Source organism: Pogoniulus pusillus, chromosome 2, assembly GCF_015220805.1.
Source record: "Pogoniulus pusillus isolate bPogPus1 chromosome 2, bPogPus1.pri, whole genome shotgun sequence".
NCBI classification, from domain to species: Eukaryota; Metazoa; Chordata; class Aves; order Piciformes; family Lybiidae; genus Pogoniulus; species Pogoniulus pusillus.
In genome coordinates, this window is record NC_087265.1 from 3,998,650 (window position 1) to 4,013,321 (window position 14,672).

At 46.8% G+C, this 14,672-nt stretch overlaps 1 long non-coding RNA gene across 1 annotated transcript in view; it reads right to left on the reverse strand.

The window, feature by feature from the left end:
* Positions 1-5,234: 5,234 nt before the first annotated feature.
* LOC135187522 (uncharacterized) overlaps positions 5,235-14,672 on the reverse strand; it is a 45,708-nt gene continuing 36,270 nt past the window's right edge. The window contains exon 3 of the long non-coding RNA XR_010307358.1: positions 5,235-5,566. This is a non-coding gene — a long non-coding RNA (uncharacterized LOC135187522). The remainder of the gene's footprint in view (positions 5,567-14,672) is intronic.

Consider the following 14,672-nt stretch of genomic DNA (forward strand, 5'->3'; position numbering starts at 1 on the left):
TCCAATACACATGTGTGCTGTATGGATTTAAATAAACATATATTAAGAATAACACTTTCAGCAAAACAAATAATCATTCCTACTCTTCTTTTTTTGCTTTTCTTCACAGTAAGATGCCTGAGGCCAAAAGGGAAGAAGTGTGATAAATCCAAAGGAGGAGGAACAGACGGGAATTGTGTGTGGCTGGGAAAGAAAAAACTTTGCTGCAGCAGTAATTAACATGGAAATAATCTTCACCCACTCTGAAGAAAGCCTGGCATATGTTAAGGTCATCTCAACTCAGAAAATCTTTTCTAAGCTGAATCTTTAAAGGAGGATGATTAAAATTAATAGGTAGAAATGCCCTCGGCTCCCCAGGCTGCACAACTGTGACCGCAATTACAAGCCAAGGGAGGGGAGAGAAGATTGTCCAAAGCGGAGCCTGACCCCACTGCATCCTCTGGAGGACCACAGAAAAGCTGGTCCTCTAAGTCCTATCTGTCAACTCAGACATGTGGATGAGGAGCTGTAGGAATCAGAAGGTCCTTGTCAGATATTCCTCTCTCAAAGTATACTTAGGAAGAGCAGAGAAGAGTTACGGTGATTAAACATCACCAGCAGGCTAGCGGTAACGTCTCTCCTAGCTGACTTCCAGCCAACATCACCAAGGGCACCTGACTAAGTTCAGCCTGTCCTGGTGATCCCAGCACAAACCTGTTTTCTTCCCAGCGATGACAAACTCTGCCTGCCTTCATCACCAGGCTGACAACAGAATTTCCATTGCAAATCACACCTGCAAAAACATATTTGACCTGACAGAGGTAATCAATGACAACCCTGAGCAGCAGTTCCATGGAGATCAGACCAGCTTCCCAAACACTCTGGGCCACAAATAATTCATTACTTCTTTATTAAATAACTAGATATTAAAAGAGAACCACTGATTTAACTAGACTGATATCACAGTGTATGCTTTCTCTCTTGACTTTGGCTCCGAGGTCACCATACAGCCCAAAGCTGAGGAGGACAGAGGGAGGCAGCAGCCCATGTGCGTGGCTGTATAGAGAAGCCTTTCATTAACCTTTCTGCTCCCCCCCCATAATTTCAGATGTCAGCAGCTAATCAGCTACTCACTGACATCATCAGGGGACAGGGAGAAAAGATCTCCCAAGGGACCGATCACTTCTCACAGGAGAAAATCTGAGCTAATACTGGGGTGTGTGTGTGGGGGGGTGGTTAAGGTATATTTTGCAGCTAAATAAAGCATTCCCCCACCCTGTCCAATTAGTCTGGAAATAGATTTCTCCTGCTTGCCTTCAGCAAGATGGAGCTGGCAACTAAAGGAGTCAGTCCTCCACATTCCTCTCCTTTGAGACTTTGTCCTGTTGTTGTGCTCTGGCCTTTAAGTGACATAAGCAAAGCCAGCTCCTCACTGACTCCTAGCCCCTAGTTTTCCTACCATCATTGGTTTCCCAGCCAGAAGGGGAAATGCTGAATTTCTTTGCAAAGCTGGGGTTTAATCATTTTCTGTTTACTTAATACTTTTATCCCAAAAAGATTTGGTAGATCTAATCAACACAGCAGTTAATTCATCTACAGCCAACATAAAGCCTCCTCTTAATCAGGATGTAGCTGGCTCTTTAGCAGCTCACCATGGGACCAAAAGGACACTGCAGATGGAAAGGGGAGGGCCTTGGGGTGCTTGGAATGTCACCCACAACAGCAAAGCATAGCTAAAAGATGCTGGCCAGGAGGTGTGGGATTATATACCTGAAGTTCAAAGAGATGGAATGGGCTATGAAACCCTATCAGAGAATTAATCAGGTTGGAAAAGACCTCTAAGATCATCCAGGCCAACCTAACACCTTGTAATTAACTAAACCATGGCACTAAGTGCCTCATCCAGCCTCCTCTTAAACACTTCCAGGGATGGGGACTCCACTTCCCTATGCAGCCCATTCCAATGCCAGTCACTCTTGCTACGAAAAACTTCTTCCTAACATCCAGCCTGAACCTCCCCTGCCACAACCTGAGGCTGTGTCCCCTACTCCTGTTGCTGCTTGCCTGGCAGAAGAGCCCAACCCCACCTGGCTACAGCCTCCCTTCAGGTAGTTGTAGACAGCAATGAGCTCTGCCCTGAGCCTCCTCTCCTCCAGGCTGCACATCCCCAGTACCCTCTGCCTCTCCTCACAGGGCTGTGCTCCAGCCCCCTCCCCAGCCTTGGTGCCCTTCTCTGGGCACCTTCCAGCACCTCAACATCTCTCTTGAATTGAGAGGCACATACGACCAGAAAGGTTGCCCAAAGCAATGTGTTGCCATAATAACATCACATTCTGTGATTCTGTCATCTACAACCTCCCTGGGCAACCTGTTCCAGTGTCTCAACACCCTCACTGCAAAGAACTTCTTCCTAACATCCCGGGACAGTGATCTGCTGGAGAGGGTCCAGCGGAGGGCTAAGAGGGTGATGAGGGGACTGGAGGGCATGGCTTATGAGGGGAGGCTGAGGGACCTGGGGCTGTTTAGTCTGGAGAAGACTTTGAGGGGATTTGATAAACGCTTTTAAGTATCTGAGGGCCGGCCAGGAGAGGGCGGATAGGCTCTTCTCACTGCTCCCTGGGATGGGACAAGGAGCAATGGGTGTAAGTTGCAGCAAAAGAGGTTCCGCCGCAACACAAGGGGAAACTTCTTTACTGTGAGGGTCACAGAGCACTGGAACAGGCTCACCAAGGAGGTCGTGAGGTCTCCTTCTATGAAGATTTTCAAAGCCTGCCTGGATGTGTTCCTGTGTGATCTGTGTTAGATAGTATTGTCCTGCTCTGGCAGGGGTTTGCACTCTATGATCTCCTTGCGTGCCTTCCAACCCCTAACATCCTGTGACCCACCTCCAAAACTCCATTTGTGACTAACTCTTCTTCTCCGAGCACATTTCTGCACCTACAGATCCTCAGCAAGCAGTCCTGAGCTGTGATTTAAAAATGCTGGAATTACCAAATGACTTCCTTCCTGCAGCCTTCCCTCCTCTTCTTCTGTTCTGTTGCACACAAACACTTTAATTGCTAGGGAACTGCGCCTAACGCGCCATGTTCTAGTTCAAATCATGACCATATGTATTAGAACACACAGCAATTAACAGCAGCAGAGGCAGGAAATTGCCACTTAGGAGCAGTCATCTGCCAACACATTACAACCACACCAAATCCAAAGATGAAGCAGTCCAGGCCTGATGATGAGAATGTTTCCTGATTAAGTTGGTATAGAAGTTATTCCTCCCATAGATCTTGGGAAAAGGGGAATCACTTAGTGGGAAACTTTCTTCTCTCCCAGATATGAGTTTAACAGATTGGAAGGCAGGGAAGAGGAAAAGGATCTGGGGGTGCTGGTTAATGGGAGGTTGACCACGAGCCAGCAACGTGCTCCGGTGGCCAGGAGAGGCAATGCCATTCCAGAGTGTATTCAAAGGGCTCTGGTTAGTAGGCCGAGAGAAGTTCTCCTGCCCCTTTACTCTACTCAGGCTGCATCTGGAGTGCTATGTCCAGTTCTGGGCCCCCAGTTCAAGAGGGACAGAGAAATGCTTGAGAGAGTCCAGCACAGAGCCACAAAGACCATGAAGGGAATGCAACATCTCTGTTATGAGGAGAGCCAGAGGAGCTGGGGCTGTGCCGCTTGGAAAAGACCAAAAGGTGACTTCATCAATGTCGATAAAGATGTAAAGGTGAGTGGCAGGAGGCTGGAGCCAGACTCTGCTGGATGACGCCCAATGACAGCACAAGGAACAATGGCTGGAAGCTGAGGCGTAGGAAACTTCATGTAAACATGAGAAGGATTTTTTTTCCCTGTGAGGGTAACAGAACCCTGGAACAAGCTGCCAGGGTGGGTGTGGAGTCTCCCTCTCTAGAGATGTTCAAAACCTGCCTGCATGTGTTCCTGTGTGATCTGCTCTAGGTGACCCTGCTCTGGCATCAGGGTTGGACTGGATGAATTTTTGAGGTCCCTTCCAGCCCCTGACATTCTGTGATTAATGAAGCCACTAAAAACCCTTTTCTGCATTTCTGGAGCTTTATCCATATCGTTATACTGGGCACTAGCCACAGCACCCAAGGCCAACTGAAATGGGACAAAACTGAGCCTCAGATGGACTAAATCTTGATCAGTTTTTGTACTCAGGGAAGCTTTTTTCTGTCATGGTATCATAGAATCACACAACTTTAAAAGCTAGAAGGGACCTCCAGAGATCATCCAATCCAATCTCTCTACCATGTGAGGATTTCCAATGGTAGTCTGCACAAGAATGCGTCCAGGTGGGTTTGGAAAGTGCAGAGAAGGAGACTCTACAACCTCTCTGGACAGCCTGCTCCAGGGCTCTGCCACCCTCACTGAAACCTTCTCTGTGTCAGTTTGTAGCTGTTGCTCCTTGGCTTATTGCTGCTCATCACTGAAGAGCATGGCACCAGCCACTTGACACCCACCCCTCAGACACTTGTACACATTGATGAGGACACCTCTGAGTCTTCTCCTGCCCCAGGGCACTCAGTCTCTCTCTACAGGGGAGATCACAGGATGTCAGGATTTGGAAAGGGACCCAAAGAGATCATCAAGGCCGACACCCATCCAGAGCAAGATCATACAACCTGCTCAGGTCACATAGGAACACATCCAGACAAGCCCTGGAATGCTCCAGAGAAGGAGACTCAACAACCTCTCTGATTCTTCCAGCGCTCTGTGACCCTTCCAGTCAAGAAGTTTCCCCTTGTGTTGCGATGGAACCTCCTGTGCTGCAGCTTCCATCCATTGCTCCTTGATCTATCCCAGTAAGCAAGATGCTCAAGGTCCCAAACCACCTTCCTGTTTGTCATACTTGAGCCAAAATATAACATCGCACATGAAAATAGATACTTTAAGGTACTAGAATAGATTCAACCAGGTTGGAAGAAACTTCCAAGCTCATCCAGTCCAACCTAGCACCCAGCCCTGTCCAATCAACTAGACCATGGCACTAAATACTTCATCCACAGAATCAACCAGGTTGGAAGAGACCTCCAAGCTCATCCAGCCCAACAGCTCCAGAAGGTAACCTACTCTCAAACTAAACCACTGCCGTTGGCTTAGAAGAGGACTCAGTCAACCTTTTAACATTAATTTTCCTGGAGACACTGGGGAAAGCTCTGTAAATTGTTCCTTTAAAGACACAAAGACACCCAGCACTTTGTTCTGCTTGCAAATCCATCACTTAGAAACCTAAATGTGGGCCTCAAGAACTCCTGAATGTCAGCACATCCCTGCCTCCAAAAAGGCTGCGGCTCAGGCAGTGCGGCTGTGAGCAAGGAGCCTGCTCCAGCCCCGCAATAATGCCGGCATTAATTCTCACTTCTAATTGTTTCCTCCTTCAACAGCCCCACGGAGAGAGACTTGCAGCCCTTCATTGCACATAACTTATGGTGGCATTAAATTTGCCTCCATTGTACTCGGGTGCTGACCCTTCAGTCTGTAAACAAATACATTTCTTCTCCCTTAGATGTATGTTTTGTCTTCTAAATGGTGAGAAAATGAGCCTGGAATCTTCCTATTGTAATTGTATCATCCAAGCCTGTTGAGAATACAACCAAGTAAGCAGAAGTTAAATTATCAATAAGAGTCATTTATTTTGCATTTTTGTTTTAAAGAATACTTAGGAGAATTGTGATAAATTAGCAGTGACAAACTACTTCTTGCAGGCTGATTTTGTGTGGAGAGTTTAATTAAACATTGCAGCTGTTTATCTCTATGGTGATTAAATTTTCATATGTAAATTACATGTATTAAGATCAAGATACTTATGTAAATGTCACTTGCCTTAATGTTTTGTGTTGCTGTTATTAACATCTAACCATCAGCTTGTAATCTTCTTGTATTGCATTAGGCTGGCATGCACTACATGGCTGAAATAAGGAGATTTATATCTTAATAACAAACAAGTTTGGGTTTGTGTTGGTTTTTTTTTAAAGAGAACCTCTTACTATGTAATTGAGATGGAGATAAAAAGTAAAATATCAAAGTGACAAGTTTGAAGCAGTGCAATTTGGAGAACTGCTCTGCTTGGAGCTGTGTGGATTGATTAGTTGAGTGGGATGGTTTAAAGATGAGGAGGTTGTGGCCATCCAGTCTGTGAAGGGGACCTACAGGAGGGCTGGGGAGGGACTATTGATGAGGTCTTGCAATGACAGAATGAAGAGGAATGGGTTTAAATTGGAAGAAGGGAGATGTAAACTGGGTGTTAGGAAGAAGTTCTTTCCAGTCAGGGTGGTAAGACACCAGCACAGGTTGTCCAGGGAGGTTGTGGAGGACAGAGGCACAGTCCAACCTAGCACCCAGCCCTGGCCAATCAACCAGACCATGGCACTAAGTGCCCCAGCCAGGCTTTGCTTCAGCACCTCCAGGGATGGTGACTCCACCACCTCCCTGGGCAGCCCATTCCAATGCCAATCACTCTCTCTGCCAACAACTTCCTCCCAACATCCAGCCTAGACCTCCCCTGCCACAACTTGAGACTGTGTCCCTTTGTTCTGTGCCTGGCAGAAGAGCCCAACCCCACCTGGCTACAGCCTCCCTTCAGGCAGGTGTAGCTGTATATATTGTAACTAATCTGCTTGTATAATGAGCTAAATTGCAAACATAAAGCTTCATTCAATTTCCAGCTTGACTGAGTCTAGTCTGGGTTATTTCATTAAGCGTGGACAACACCCAAACCATCACACAATCTTACTTATTAGAGAGGGAAGTTCCCCTGTAAAAGTTCAGATCCCCAGTGCAAGAAAGACTTCATTATGCCAGTCATGTTTGCAGCCTACCAAAAGGCAGGCACTCACTGAGAGCAGGAAATCAAATTCATCATTTGCAAAAACAAATTAATTGACCAAATTGCAGCAGGCAATGGAGAGGAGGGGATAAAAAAAAAAAAAACATTACCAAACCAACAAGATCAAACCAGTTAGGATTAATGTCTTTTGAGGAATCTATAGGTTGTATATGATCTCAGAGCTTGCATTTGTTTGAGTGACGTGTAGGAAAAAAGGGAAAAGATGAAGTGGGAGATGGAGGCTTCGTTTTCTTCCATTGGCATCCAGGAGGCATGCCAGCTATCAAAGGAGAGCACATTATCTCAATCATCTGCTCAAAAGCAAAAAGGAACCCTTTGAAGATACCCCAAATAATTGTGTGGATGTTCTGGTGGGCAAATTGAAGATGAGCATTGTCTAGAGGCTCGGAATAAAAGTTCAATAATTGTCTCAGCAGCACAAAGTGCTTTGATGAAAAAGAGCAGTCAGCCAGCTTGGCAGCATAAGAAATTAGTGGTTGCTTTAATGATGACTATCCCTCTGTGCTAATAATTTCAGTGGATGACAGACTGACTTTGTACTCAAGAGTGTCAAACAGGCATCTTCCTCAACAGCTGTGCTATGGAAATTTATTCTGAGTTACCTTTTTTTTTAGAGGCTTAAATTAAACCTCAAATGCTCCTTTGGGATCAATTCTCTCTTCCCAGAGAGAGTGATTTACCATTGCAATGGGCTGTCCAGGGAGGTGGTAGAGTTGCCATCCCTGGAGGTGTTCAAGCAAAGCCTGGGTGAAGCACTTAGTGTCATGGTCTGGTTGAATGGACAGAGGCGGGTGATAGGTTGGACTGGATGAGTTTGGATGTCTCTTCCATCCTAGTTGACTCTTTGAATTCTGTTTACATACAAAAACTTCTATTTCCATATTAAAACCACACAAGATCTCTCCTTTCAATCCAAGCTGCAAGAGAAGTGCTCCTTCCTTTACCAGAAGCATGTTTCAGGTCCTAACAGACCGCAAGTCTTTGACAATGGTTTAGGATTGACTCATCCCAGACAGCTCTCTCCCTGGAGGTCTTCAAGGCCAGGTTGGATGAAGCCTTGAGTGACCTGTTCTACTGGGAGGTGTCCCTGCTTATGGCAGGGTGTTGGAACTGGATGAGCTTTGAGGTCCCTTCTAACCTATCTGAAGGGGACCTACAAGACAGCTGGGGAGGGACTATTTACAGGGTCATGTAATGGCAGGAGGAGAAGTAATGAGTTTAAACTGGCATATGGAAGATTGAAACTGGATGTAAGGGATAAATTCTTTGCAGTGAGGGTGGTGAGACACTGGCACCGGTTGCCCAGGGAAGTTGTGGCTACTCCTGCCTTGGAGGTGTTGAAGGCCAGGTTGGAGGAGGCCTGGAGCAACCTGTTCTACTGGGAGGTGTCTCTGCTTATGGCAGGGAGTTGAAACTGGATGAGCTTTGAGGTCTTTCCTACCTAAACCATTCTATGATTCTACATCTGCTTCTCTTATCTTTCACTGCTTGAGAGAGTCCAGCACAGAGCCACAAAGATGATGAAGGGAATGGAACACCTCTGTTATGAGAAGAGACTGCAGAGCTGGGGCTGTGCTGCTTGGAGAGAAGGAGACTGAGAGGTGACCTCATCAATGTTGATAAAGATGTAAAGGCGAGTGCCAGGAGGATGGAGCCAGGCTCTGCTCAGTGACAGCACAAGAGGCAATGAGTGGAAGCTGAGGCACAGGAAGTTTCGTTTAAACCTGAGGAGGATTTTTTTTTTTCCCCTGTGAGAGTGACAGAGCACTGGACAAGGCTGCCATGAGGGGTTGTGGAGTCTCCCTCTCTGCAGATGCTCAAAATCCACTTGGATGCATTCCAGTGTGATCTGCTCTAGGTGCTCCTGCTCTGGCAGGCGGTTGAACTGGATGATTTTTCGAGGTCTCTTCCAGCCCCTGACGTTCTGTGAATCCTTGGGCAACAAAGCACCATTCAGTGTAAGTGAAGAATTTGTCACTGCATGCATAAATGGATTATTTTTCGGTGGCAAAGAGGTTTGCAGCAGCTCAGGCTGGTGTGACTCCGTTTATCAGCATTACAGCCACCACCATGGCTTATCAAAAAGTGAAGTGTAGGACCATAAAAAGAGAGAGCAAAGAGGACCAGGATAATTGTGACTGGGCTTCTTCATGCAAATCTCACTAACCACCAATAATTGGGGAGAAAGAGTGAAATGCTGTTTTGTTGGGGCTTTCTAAATGGCTGCATTAGCATAAAGATTGCCTGAGTCTCTCAGCAGCTCTTAAACATGGACAGCTTAAGATGCAACTCACCAAAAGGCATTTTTCTTCCACAAGAAAACCCTTCCCGTGCTATTTAAGTTCACTTTGCCATAAAACATCCTATATTCATTGGCTGACTCTCCACTGGAAATAACAACCCTGAGTAATGAACATCACTGGGGTAAGGTGACAGCAGATCCACCACAATTACCAAAAGTTAATTAGAAGCATTAAAATAACAAACAGGAGGCCACTGATGTTATGCATCCACATTTAACAATGGAATCCAGTGGTGCATCTGACTCACGGACTACATGATATTAGTTTAAAGCCTTTCCTTTCCTGGGGAATTAAATACTGATGGATGATCCTCTCCAAATTGGTGGATGGAATTCTACTCCTACAGGTGCTGACAACTAAGCTGTAGAGCAAGACTTAACAAAGAGCCTCTTGTCTGCTTCTTGACCATTAAAACACCTTGCAGTTGCTTTTTGCTGGTTGTTTCCCCTACCCATGGCACAGTGTTGGCAAAACAAAATGCCAGACTTAGAGCAATTGGTCAGACAACTTCACAGGCTCACAGGATGTTAGGGGTTGGAAGGGACCCAAGGAAATCATCGAGTCCAACCCCCCTGCTGGAGCAGGATGATATTATCTAACACAGATCACACAGGACCACAGCCAGACAGGCCTTGAAGGGCACCAGAGAAGGAGACTCCAAAACCTCTCTGGGGAGCCTGTACCAATGCTTTGTGACCCTTACAGTCACAATGTTTCCCCTTGTGTTGACGTGGAACCTCTTAGCTGCAACTTACACCCATTGCTCCCTGTTCTATCCCAGAGAGCAGTGAGCAGAGCCTGTCGTCCCATCCCCCCACTCCTGGCCAGCCCTCAGATACTCATAAACATTATTCCAACACCCTCTCAGCCTTCTCTTCTCCAGCCTCAACAGCCCCAACTCCCTCAGCCTCTCCTTATAAGCCATGCCCTCCAGTCCCCTCATCATCCTCATGGCCCTTTGCTGGACCCTCTCCAGCAGATCCCTGTCCACCTTAAACTGGAGAGCCCAAAAGCGAACACAGTATTCAAGATGAGGTCTCAGCAGGGCAGAGTAGAGGGGAAGGAGAACCTCCCTTGATATGCTGGACACACTCTTCCTAACACACCCCAGGATCTCATTGGCCTTCTTGGCCACAAGGGCACAATGCTGTGCCATGGTTAACTCGTTAAGCACAACTTCTCTTGGTAAATCCATGATGACTACGCTGGATATCCTTCTTCTCTTCCATGTGCCTTGAGATGCCCTCCAGCAGTTTCATCAGACACAGTTTCACCTCTCTGCTTTAATACCAACCTTAATGCCTTGCTTTATGCAATTCCAAGCTGTCAGAATCTCTTGAGTGCATGTGAAGCCTAATAACGTTCGCACAGCATTTAGATGCACAGCTTTGGTGTTCAGGAGCACTCCAACGCCTCTCTGCTCTCAGAAGTGCTTCTCTGTGACCCTCCCACCCTCTTCCCTCACACTGAGATCATTTCCATCAGACAGCTCAGAAGAGATTCTCCACAAGTTCACGTCTGCCTGTGCACAGTGTTGGAAAGGACCTCAATTTTTAGCTCCTCAACTGAATTATGCAGCACATGGCATTGGAAATGACTTTTTAAGCCCCTCCATTAGCAGAATCCAAGAGGAGCTGCTGACACATCTAAGACTGCTTTACACAGACAAGCACTGCCAAGGCCATTCACAGTCTTATTTCCTCTTGACATTTTAACATGACCAATACCATTTGGAACTGCAAAAAAAAAAACACCTCCTAAGATTGGAAAACACCTCCAGGATCATAGAATCAACCAGGTTGGAAGAGACCTCCAAGCTCATCCAGTCCAACCTAGCACCCAGCTCTGGCCAATCAACCAGACCATGGCACTAAGTGCCTCATCCAGGCTTATCTTCAACACCTCCAGGTACAGTGACTCCACCACCTCGCTGGGCAGCCCATTCCAATGCCTGACCTGTTCCAGGCTCCTCTATTCAAGAGAGATGTTGAGGTGCTTGAAGGTGTCCAGAGAAGGGCAACAAAGCTGGTGAGGGGCCTGGAGCACAGCCCTGTGAGGAGAGGCTGAGGGAGCTGGGGGTGTGCAGACTGCAGAAGAGGAGGCTCAGGGCAGACCTCATTGCCCTCTACAACTACCTGAAGGGAGGCTGTAGCCAGGTGGGGTTGGTCTCTCCTGCCAGGCAACCAGCAACAGAACAAGGGGACAGTCTGAAGTTGTGGCAGGGGAGGTCTAGGCTGGATGTCAGAAGGAAGTTGTTCTCAGAGAGAGTGATTGGCATTGGAATGGGCTGCCCAGGGAGGTGGTGGAGTTGCTGTGCCTGGAGGTGTTGAAGCCAAGCCTGGCTGGGACACTTAGTGCCATGGTCTGGTTGATTGGCCAGGGCTGGGTGCTAGGTTGGACTGGATGAACCTGGAGGTCTCTTCCAACCTGGTTGATGCTATGAAATGATGCTCTTTACATCTTAAAAATAAAACATTCCTAAAAGGAATTCGGAGTATAACTGAGAAAACCAAATGTTATCTACAAGGATAAAAACAAATCAAGAAGCCAGGTAATGGATTTACATCTCCTCTGCCTTCTGTCAGTTTCCATATGTTAGATGACACCAATTATTATAAAAGAATGCAGTGCTCAGCAGAACCATCACAAATTCTCAGAGATCTTCAGGCTGAAAAATGCTTTTCTGAACTTGGAGTGAAAGTGTAGAAGAGGTGGGAGATGCAGCTCCACTATAATCACTTAAAACATTGCCACTTCCTACATGAGTGCTCCTCTGCAAGTTAGCTTCAGATGCTGAATTCTAGGTAGTTGCAAGGTTTTGAGCCCGACTTTTTCCCCTGTGATGCTATGCTGAAGGTAAAACTAAAAATGAGGGCAAAGATCATGGTTTGGAAGAATCCTTCTACCAATAGCCACAAGCTTCAGTTGTAAACTCCTCTGCAGCATGATCAGAAGGCTGGAGCACTTCTCCTATGAGGACAGGCTGAGACAGTTGAGGTTGTTCAGCCTGGAGATGAGCAGACTCTGGGGAAGCCCTAAAGCAGCCTTCCAGTACTTGAAGAGAGCTACAGGAGAGCTGGAGAAGGGCTTGCCACAAAGCCATGTAGTGACAGGACAAGGGCTAATAGCTTCAAACGAGAAGAAGCTGGACTGACATGAGACATTGGGAATAATATCTTCCTTATGTGGGTGTTGAGACACTGGAGTAGGCTGCCTACAAAAGTTGTGCAGGCTCCAAGTCCAGAACTGTCCAAAGGCAGGTTGGAAGGGGCCTTGAGCAACCTGCTGCAGCAGGTGTCCCTCCTTATGACTAGGGTGTTGAACTGGATGATCTGTAAGGTTCTTTTCAACCCAAACCATTCTGTGATGCTGTCATCTCCAGATTAGGACAAAGCAATGTAACATAACCCAACCAAGTCCAGATTTTGACTGCAGAGTGTAACAGTTTTGTAAAGTGCCTCTCCACTAGGACAGATCTTACAGCACCCTGAAGAAACTTCCCCAACTGTAGCCATTGCAGCATTTAACATAGGAACAAATGCAATCAGTGGTGTGTTTGTTCTGTGTTTTACTGTGCTGTGACAGAGAAAGGAGGGATGGTTTTAAATTGAGAGGGAGATTCAGAAGAGAGAAGGGAGAAGTGTTTGACACGGAGGGTGGCAAGATGCTGGAATGGGATGCCCAGAAAGGTGGTAAATGCCAAATCCCTGGAACCATTCCAGGTCAGGTTGGTTGAGGTTCTGAGCAACCCGCTCTGGGTGAAGATGTCACACAGACACTCAGGTTGGCAAAGCCCCTCAGGATCACCAAATCCAACCTAGACCCCTACTGTACAAGACTCACCTTAAGCCATAACCCCAAGCACCACATCCAAACCACCCTTAAACACTGCCAGGATGGGTGACTCTACCACCTTTCTGGACAACTCATTCCAGTCCCTAACCTCTCTCTTTGTGTAAAACTTTTTCCCAATGTCCAATCTAAACCTCCCCAGCCTCAGCCTGAGGCCATTCCCCCTTGTTCTGACTCCAACGACCTGTGAGATGAGACCAACAGCAGCCTCTCCACAATGTCCTTTCAGGTCGTTTTAGTCAGCAATGAGGTCTGGCCTCAGGCTCCTCTCAAACTACCCATCCCCCACTCCTTCAGTCATTCCTCATGAGATTTATTCTCTAGACCCTTCCTCAGTTTCACTGCCCTCCTCTGGACCAGCTCCAGCACCTCCACATCTCTCTGTATTGCAGGGCCCTAAACTAAGGGATATGGTTCCAGCTCAGGTTGGATGGGGTTCTGAGCAACTTGAGCTCACAGAAACATGCAGGTTGGCAAAGCCCCTCAGGATCACCAAATCCAACCTGTAGCCCTACTCTGCAAGATTCACCTTAAACCATAGCCCTAAGCACCACATCCAAACCACCCTGAAGCACATCCAGGGTCGGTCCCTGCACCATGCAGGGAGATGACCTTTACAAGTCCCTTCCAACCCAAACCATTCCATCATTTTATGAATTACAAGCAAAACCATAAGCATTAAAACAAGATGCCTATGTACTGTGACTGTATCTCCTCCTTCATTTGCTATGGCAAGCATAAAAGTATGGAAAACAAAAGAAGTTATTTGGCAAAGGAACCAAAGGGAATTTAATTGAAGTGACTAACTCAAGCCATCTAACCACACTTCCTTCCCCACAGTCCTGCTCATGAAAAGACTGAAATAACACCCCAGTGCTGCATGCTGAGGCTTACAAGTAATAGTATTGATGGTTAAAAACAAAAGAAGAAAAGGACAAGAGGAAAGAGCTTTCTCCACTGATGGAGCCTGAACTACATTTTCAATGTCAAATACAGTGTAGCAACCCATCCACACAGCTTGGAGAGCAAAACACAGTCACCAGCTGAGCACCAAAAAACACCCTCTACACTTGTTCTGAAGTGAAACACATGCGAGACTAAGCCACAGGTTGCTGGGAGGTGAAGCTAGAAACTCTCAGTCTTAAAAAGGACGTAATGGAGAAGAGGAAAATTCGAGGGGATCTTACCACACTCTACAGCTACCAGAACAGAAGTTGTAGTCAGCTGGGGGTCAGGATCTCCTTGCAGGCAACCAGTGACAGAACAAGAGGGCATAGCCTGAAGCTGTGCCAGGGGAGGTTGAGGTTGGATGTCAGGAAGCACTTCCACATGGAAAGGTGGTTAGGCATTGGAATGGACTGCCCAGGAAGGAGGTAGAGACAGCATCCCTGGAGGTCTTCAGAAAAAGCTTGGATGTGGCACTTACAGAATCAACTAGATTGGAAGAGACCTCCAAGATCATCCAGTCCATCCAAGCACCCAGCCCTAGACAATCAATTAGACCATGGCACTAAGTGCCCCAGCCAGGCTTTGCTTCAACACCTCCAGGGATGCCATGGGGTCAGGTTATAGGCTGGACTTAATCTCAGAGATCTTTTCCAGCCTCAGTGATTCTGTGAATTCATCACAGAATTCATCACAGAAGTCTCTAAAGGAATCATACAATCAGGGCTGGAAGGGAC